This window comes from Amblyomma americanum, chromosome 1 (genome assembly GCF_052857255.1).
Source record: "Amblyomma americanum isolate KBUSLIRL-KWMA chromosome 1, ASM5285725v1, whole genome shotgun sequence".
Lineage (NCBI taxonomy): Eukaryota > Metazoa > Arthropoda > Arachnida > Ixodida > Ixodidae > Amblyomma > Amblyomma americanum.
Window position 1 is genome coordinate 409,733,339 of NC_135497.1, and position 7,891 is coordinate 409,741,229.

Genomic DNA, 7,891 nt, shown 5'->3' on the forward strand with positions numbered 1-7,891 from the left:
CATCAAGGAGAGATGAAACTTGGCTGGGTTGTATCACTTAAGGTGCACATTTTGCGAGATATCTGAACGATTCTGCTGAAGACTCCTGAGAGTGGGTGTTTGGTTGCAAGCACCTGAGATGCTGAAGTGTCAAATTCTGAGGAGGGAGCCTTGTCAGAAGATACTTTGAGCATGCTATCTAAAACGACCTTGCTCCTAGTCTAAATTCAACTTTCTCTGAAGCAGACCAAGATTTCATAGCTTCCTCAGTATCTGCACCAACTACTATGCTTTCCTTTTCAATTCTTCAAACTTTCGACATCAATGGAAGCAAGCTCATGTCATTGTTTCAACATGAACACCTGAGACCTCAGAAATCTGCCCAAAATCTTCTTCAACATCACCACCATTTCATCATAAAGAACATGCAGCAAAGGTGCACTCTTCCGAAACAGCGTCAGAAATCCCACAACTAGGTCACCTGCATTCTTCACAAACAGAGCCTTTGCATGCAAAGTTTTGTCGTTCAGGTTTCTGTTTAGCCTCGCCCTCACACTACCTGCAGCACGCACTTGTGTCTGGGCATCTAGGATGCTGTTCAGGGCAGAAAACTGCTCCACTAGTCTTTCCACGGCTAGTAGAAGAGACAACCAGCGACAGTTGACATGACGCAAAAACACAGCTTCAGGCAATCCAAGAACCTCTTGCTTTTCTTTGAGCTGGGCAGTTTGCACCGAAGATGTCTTGAAAAAGTAATACACATCACTGACGACACGTTCAACTTCACTACCAAATGAATCAAGAGCACATGAAAAAGCGTTGTGCACCTTGTGCAACGAGCACTCTCCGATTTCCATTAAGGGGCCATTTTCCTGGATCAATGTATTCTTTAAACACTTCATTACGTTTGGACCATCGCTGAAAAATGAAAAAAACCCTGCTCGTGGAATATTTTGAGTGGCCTGATTTACAAATTTCAAAAGGATATTAGCCGTTGCCCGCCCCAAACGAGACGATTGCAGGTGCTCAACCACTACTGCTTTTTCAGCATCAGAAAAGTAGCACACCAGGGCATCGAACTGCTGGCATCGCTGTTCTGGCAATGGTGTTTCATCTACACTGATACTGTAAAACACACCATGACGATTCAGTTCATCATGCACAAGTCCCTTGAAATAAGGCCCAAGCCCACCTGACACAACGTAAGACACTTTTTTCCTGCTACAGGAGAAATCTTTAGCCACCTTCGAGTCGGGAAACATCAAGCGATGAAGGAGCGTAGCCCTATCAGCCCATGAGTACGGGAGACCTTTTATCGTCTGTGCCATAACAAAAAGTGCTTGGCTGGCTGTGACACGGTCTGCATGGGTCATCACGCCTGTCGCTGATGAAAAATCCAACGCTGCTTGAATAGCAGCTGGCCTCTTCAGCTTCCCATCAGGGTCCCGAAGCTTACTGGTCAGCTCCAAGTGCTTTTTACTCTGTGAATGCCGTTTCACTGCTGTGACACCATGCTGTGAGCAGTTGATTGTCTGGTTACAAATAATGCAGTAAGAATTTTCTTCCCTTTTTCCTGGTCTGCACCACACCTCGAAGCAATCCCCGTTGCCGTCGACATCTTTCAATAGGTCAGTGTTAAACTTGCTGTTGCGTCCTGCAAACGACAAATAATAATGGTAGTTTGATGAAACAGAAAGCTGTTAGACAAGCAATACGATCCTGTAAATTAGAGAATAATAATTCTAGAGAGCTTAAACATATTCTAAAGAAATAAAGGCCCAGGAAAAACAATGGTTCTTTTCCCGCAATAGTCATGTTATAACAATTCTTCGCTTCGTCCCCAAGTGGCAGTACAGGTTATAAGAACATGTTCGTCGATACAGAATTGAATATTAAAAATTATAACGGACACATATTAAAACACATATTAAAGAGCAGGGTTTGTTTGTTAACAAGGCGTCCCTGATATGCAGGGTTTCATGTTTACATCACTTGCTGATCTGTCCTTCATTTTATGCTATCCAGTGATGAGGAGTTTAACAAGAGGAGATTATAGCTTCTTGCACAAGTTTAATAGCTGCAAAAGTAGCTTTTTACTTTCATCTGCTATGTTGCTTAGAATAGTTCAGGGCTTTCACTGCACCTAAGCTGTACATACTAGCACTCTTTCTTGCACTATTTTGCTGAAGAAAAGTATGGCTAAACTTTAACTTGAACACGTAAGAACGAAAGGACATTTTGAGATAAATGAAGTTCCAGAATAAGCAAAGTGCCAAAATTTGCAGCGTAAAAATTGCAAATTCTAAATACTGTAGGCTTCTGTCTAGATGTTTTCAGAGCAAGGTCCGAACATAAACCAAGCATAAACCGAACGTGTAATTATAATAAAAGCAGTACCACTTTGTGACAAACCAGCTCACGAAACATCACCGACAAAGAGCGCACCTGCTTTGAGCGCGCGATCGCGCTAATCACGCCTCGGCCACCGCGGAAGGGCGGAGGCTTTCTCCCACGTATCCCCTACCCGCCCGTTTGTTGTTGCCCTAAAAAACAACCTCCTTGTTTTCTCTTGCGTGTGTTTGAAAGCTTCCGTCGTAAATTCGCTAAGTCTGCCATGCTTCGAGAACAGGAATAGAGGTGACATGTGATGACCGTTAACGCAGCGCCAAAATCGTACGGACGTCGTTGGGTGTGCTAGAAGAGGCTTGCTTGTACCTCCCGATTGCTGTACCAGGACATGCTGCTGCCGTGCCACTTATAACGGCATTTACCTGTATTCGCAAAGAATTTCGGAACTTATAAAGAAGCGAAAAATTACGGCGTCATTCGCACGCGGTATAGATACGTATTTCAGAAGCTGCTACATTAAACTCCTTAGCATGAGTTCACTGTTCATATCCATGAAACACTCGTGCTACAAAGGCACTGCTTTGAGAACATATCTTCCTACCGCCCAAGTGATGTCAGGAAAACGCATTCCGTAGGCTCCATAGCCAGACAGTCCGAAACTACCAAGCGACCTCGCATATCGAGTGAATAAGGCATGCATAAATGGCCCGATTGCCTGCGACTTATTCATTTCGTGCCGCAAGCCTGTTGTCACGGGCAGCCCAGACATCACTGTAGTTTTATTTCAACCCTGGAGTTCTCAGAACTGCGCATGGCAATACGAAATTAGTGAGCGACGTTACATGGCTGCCCTACACGCCACATGCTCCAGGGCTTTCGAAGTAATCAGTTATACTAGCTTAAGACGAATGCACAAAACTACGTGCCCTCTTTCATATACCGGGAATCAGCAGCACTCTCTCCTGCAGGCTCAAACTACGTAATCGTCAGTACTGCGACGAGCAGCCGTTGCCATTCGCTCAGTTTGTGACTGTTAAGTCACGTTAAGTTTTTAAATTTGGACCCCGCCACATTGACTCCGCGAAATGTGCAGATAAATTCATTTGAATAAACTAAAAGGCACAAAGAAAGAGAAAAAGCTTACCTTTCAGTTTCGAGAGTGCCATCATGACGCCGCCACGACGCCGCTGAAAACCACGCTTTCGAGGCGAACGAGCGGCGGAAGCGTGCAAGAGCGCCTACCACAGCACTACAAGCCAAGGCCACACAACTGGCCTCACTGCACAAACCCGCCGGAACCGCTCGGATGCGGTGGAAAGCGAGAAGCGTTCATCGGCTACACCAGTGACACCCTCGCTCAGTCACTCTCCCACCTTCCTCTATGCTCTCCCATCAGAGACGAAGACTGTGAACTGGATCGTATTGTATTTTACCGGCTACTCTCTCAACCTTCAATGGCGGACAACAGTCGCGAGCACAGTTTCCCTCGCAGGGCAGTACCTAACGTTGGCGACGGCTCGTTTTGGCGCAGCTTTGGCGCAGTTTCGCAAGAAAGCTCCTGTTTTCAGCACCATGTAGCAGCTTTATCGAAATGGCGCAGACTGGCGCAATTGGCGTAGCATTCCCATCACTGTTTTCCTCCTCGCGACGTTTTTCCTTCTTTTCCTCCTCGCGACGTTCATTGATATCCGCCCAGGCCTCTTCGGCTTCCTCAGCCGTTACGTCCTTAGTCCTCATGACCCCAAGGATCGCATTCTTTCTTTTTGCTGAGCCCAACTCAATGCCCAACTCCTCACAAATTTGGAGAAGTTCTTTGACCTTGTAATTCTCCATCGTTCACACTGTCCTCTTGCTGTTTGCCCTTTTAGAATATACTTGCCATACGCTACTATAACCTTACTAGTAAGACATGCACAAGTGTTTCACACATTGCCTTGTTTACCCCTTCAGCATCCCTTGGTTTTCAAAATGCTCTCACTAGGCTTGAAACACACAAGGTTAACACAATGCTACACAAAGTCCTTCTCTAAGCTACAATAACCTGTGTCAGGGAAAGTCTGGTGTTTGAGGTAAACTTCAGGCACTCACTGCGCCGAGGTAGCTGATGCCGGTCAATCCCGTAGCTGCCCTCCAAAGTTCCGACTTTGAGGTGGTCCCGTAACGCTCTCCACCCGTTTTGTGACCGAGCGTCGCCAGCTCTCTAGTCGGTAGCGAAGACTCCGAGCCAGGCGTCGGTGAGAACAACGAAAGGGATTTTATAGATTATCTACAGAGCATTATACAGGACGAGATCGGCACGGGGGCCGAGAGCTGACAGCAAACGCGACTGTTCTCGCACGGCGACGTCCGGCGAGGCTCTAACGCGTCACAAATCACACTCCACTCGTGAGCGGCACATGGCTCACGGTTGGTCTCTCTAGAACGGACTCGGTAGAACGGAGTCCTCTCCAGGCGGCTGCGTTGGGATGCTGCGGATGCAAAGCCGGTTTTCTTTCGAGAGATTATGGTCACTGAGGATGCATAACGAGGCATGCTGCAGACCTCACAAGGGAACCCTTGTGCTGTGTACTTTTGACGGGGGCTGTACATCCCTACTAGTTCGATGTCAGCAAAGGGTTATTGCAAACCAGTTTGAGTATTGTTGAACGTTGTTTACTGAAACCCTGCATTAAACGAATGAAGTGCCAAATGTGTGGATGGGTTTATTTTGTATGATGTGAATGCGAGTAGGCCAAAAAATGCCGCTTCTCAATGCATCTTTATGTGTAACAAAGTTGGGAATTTCTAAACATGTCATTATCAGTTGTCGATAATGAAAAACGGGTTGTTACAAAAAGTGATGAAAAAAAAATTCATTGCTGAAACAAAACCCCCAACTCAATTGGTGCTCATTTTGAGGCCTACTTTCATAACTAAATATTTTGTACAGATCTTCAGGCCTCAGTATGACAAGCATAATGCAGGTACACCCATTTACATAAGCTAGTCAGAAAGGCCTAATGCAGAAGAAAGTATGAATGCTTTTAGAATTATGGTGATAATTGAAAAAAAAATAAAAACCTAGGCCCTTACGTAGCGTTAGCATTCAAGCTTGTTAGCTGCAGCTGGGATCCACTAAAAGGAATTGATAACGGTGGCATTGGATAGAGTAGAGGGCTAGTTTGTTTGACATCTGGCACCAAGAGCACCCATAGAGATGTAGGCAAGTGCAAGCTGAATAGCTTTCTGGCTTTTTGTACATCTTCCATTTCGTGTGCATTAGAAAGGCCTGTACAGTCACTTATGCCAGTCCAGACTATATTAAAGCATAATAGCCAGCTGTGTGACTCGTAACCCTACAAATGTTTTCTTCAGGATGTAAATGTTTATTGACCTTTTTCTAGCAATAGCTGGCATCGGAATTATTTTAATGCTCGGAGCATGGGCCACAGTGTAATCAGTAGCAGTTACCTGCTGCTCCTAATCCTCACCACTTCTTACAGTGCTGCCGCAATGGCTCGGTGGTTATGGCACTCGGCTGCTGATCTGAAAGGCGTGGGTTCGATCCTGGCCGCGGCGCTCGAATCTCGATGGAGGCGAAATTCTAGAGGCCTGTGTACTGTGTGATGTCAGTGCACATTAAAGAACCCCAGGTGATCGAAATTTCCAGAGCCTTTCACTACTCTGTTCCCCATAGTCGGAGTCGCTTTGGGGCGTTAAACCCTCACAAACCAAACCAAACTTCTTACAGTGCATTAGAAACTATGAGCGAAAGGCAACGGCTTCCACAAGTGTGCACATGCTCATGAAGCAGTCACAGTTGTGGAAGCTGTCGCCTGACTTGCTTGGGTTTGGCTCCACAGCACGAAACTTTGGGATGGGGCACACCAGTAGCGTAGCTAAAGTGCCAGCCTGGGTGTTTGAAGTAAGTGTCTTCGCTCACGTGTAAGCGCGCATTTAGGTAGCGTCCTATCTGACCAGTGTAACGGTGGCCACTGGTTTGAAATTGGTTTTGTTTTTTTCAGTGAATACTGTTATTTGTGGCTTTTGTTTCTTGTGTCTGTATTATACAGAGCTGGCAATATGGTAATGAATATAGCACTTGTGTGCTTAATACATTTTGATTACACATATTGGCAGTAAAGTATGTGGAGCACATGTGATCATTCCCTGATCACTTCTGGGGAGCTCGCTTGTTATTGTTTGCATCTTTAAGGTTTCTTTAGTGCCTTTAGCGTGTAATGAATATTCATACTGCAATATTTTACCTGCAGAACAGCAATATTTCACATTCTGGTATACTGTTATCTATGATTCCATAAAGAATATTGGTGTTAGCTTTAAGTTAAGCAGTAAAGGAAATGTTCCATTACATTGTGAAGCCATCAGATAAAGGCACAGTGTTACTGGATCAGGATCAAAGAAGTACAGAGACACATCACTGACTCGTGACTGATGATCTTTATTGCTGCCGCGCAGTAAATAGGTGAAAAACGAGCGCAAGCAAAAGTTGGCACTGCATCAAAGATCAACTGCTTAGGTAAAAACATTGATGAATAAAAACAAAGCAAAAATATGTTTAAAAATGTAGAAAAAAACACTGCTCTGTCGTCTAAGCTGCTGAGGTACAATTATTTTTGTGTGAGTGAAACAGTAGGCTTGCTGATGCACTTATGTGGCTTCCGATGAATCATAAACACTTCGGTGAAATCCTGCAATCGCTAGTCCTTATGCTTGTTCAGTATGGTTGTTCGGCTGAAAGCACGGCAGCAGTTTTTGCACGGCGGCCAACATATGACCAGATTGCTTTCGGGGGGTGTTTTCAAGGAGCTCCCGTATTCCGTGAGGTAGTCATTTAGGTATCTCTCATTTTGGCTGATATAGCACAGTCAACAGGGTAGCTTGATTGTGTACACAACATTTTTGTGGCACTTGTACATAAGAGAATTCATGTTTTTTTTCGCTTTCTATAGGTGGCAACACTTCATGATTGACGCTCTTGCAGAGACGTTGCAGTTGGTTTGGAGCAGAGAATACTACTCAAACACCAGCTCTAGCTCCTATTCTTTTCAAGTTGTGAGACACAACTTGCCTCACACGCATCTGACAACTTGAAAAGAATAGCAGCTAGAGCCGGTTTTCAATTAGTATTCTCTGCTCCAAACAAATTGCAACATATCCGCAAGAGCGTCAACCGTGAATAGCCGCCACCTGCAGGCTGCAAAAAGAACCATGAATTCTGTTATTTACAGTGCTGCAAACATATGCTGTACAGAATCGAGCTATCCTGTGGGCTATGCTATATCAGCCAAGTATGAAAATGCCCCATTGACGGCCTAGGGAACACGAGCTCTTCTTAAAACCACCTCCCAAAAGCATTCTGGTCATGCATTGACTGCCATTCAAAAACTGCACGCCTGCTTTCAGCCGGGCAACTTTACTGTACATGGATAAAGAACATCTGGAGCACGAGGGAGATACGTAGCTGTTGAAGCATTTGATTCATCACGAGCAAGACAAGTATGTCAGCAAACGTTCTGTTATGCTCACACTACGAGAACTGGACTATCTCAGCAGCTTAAAT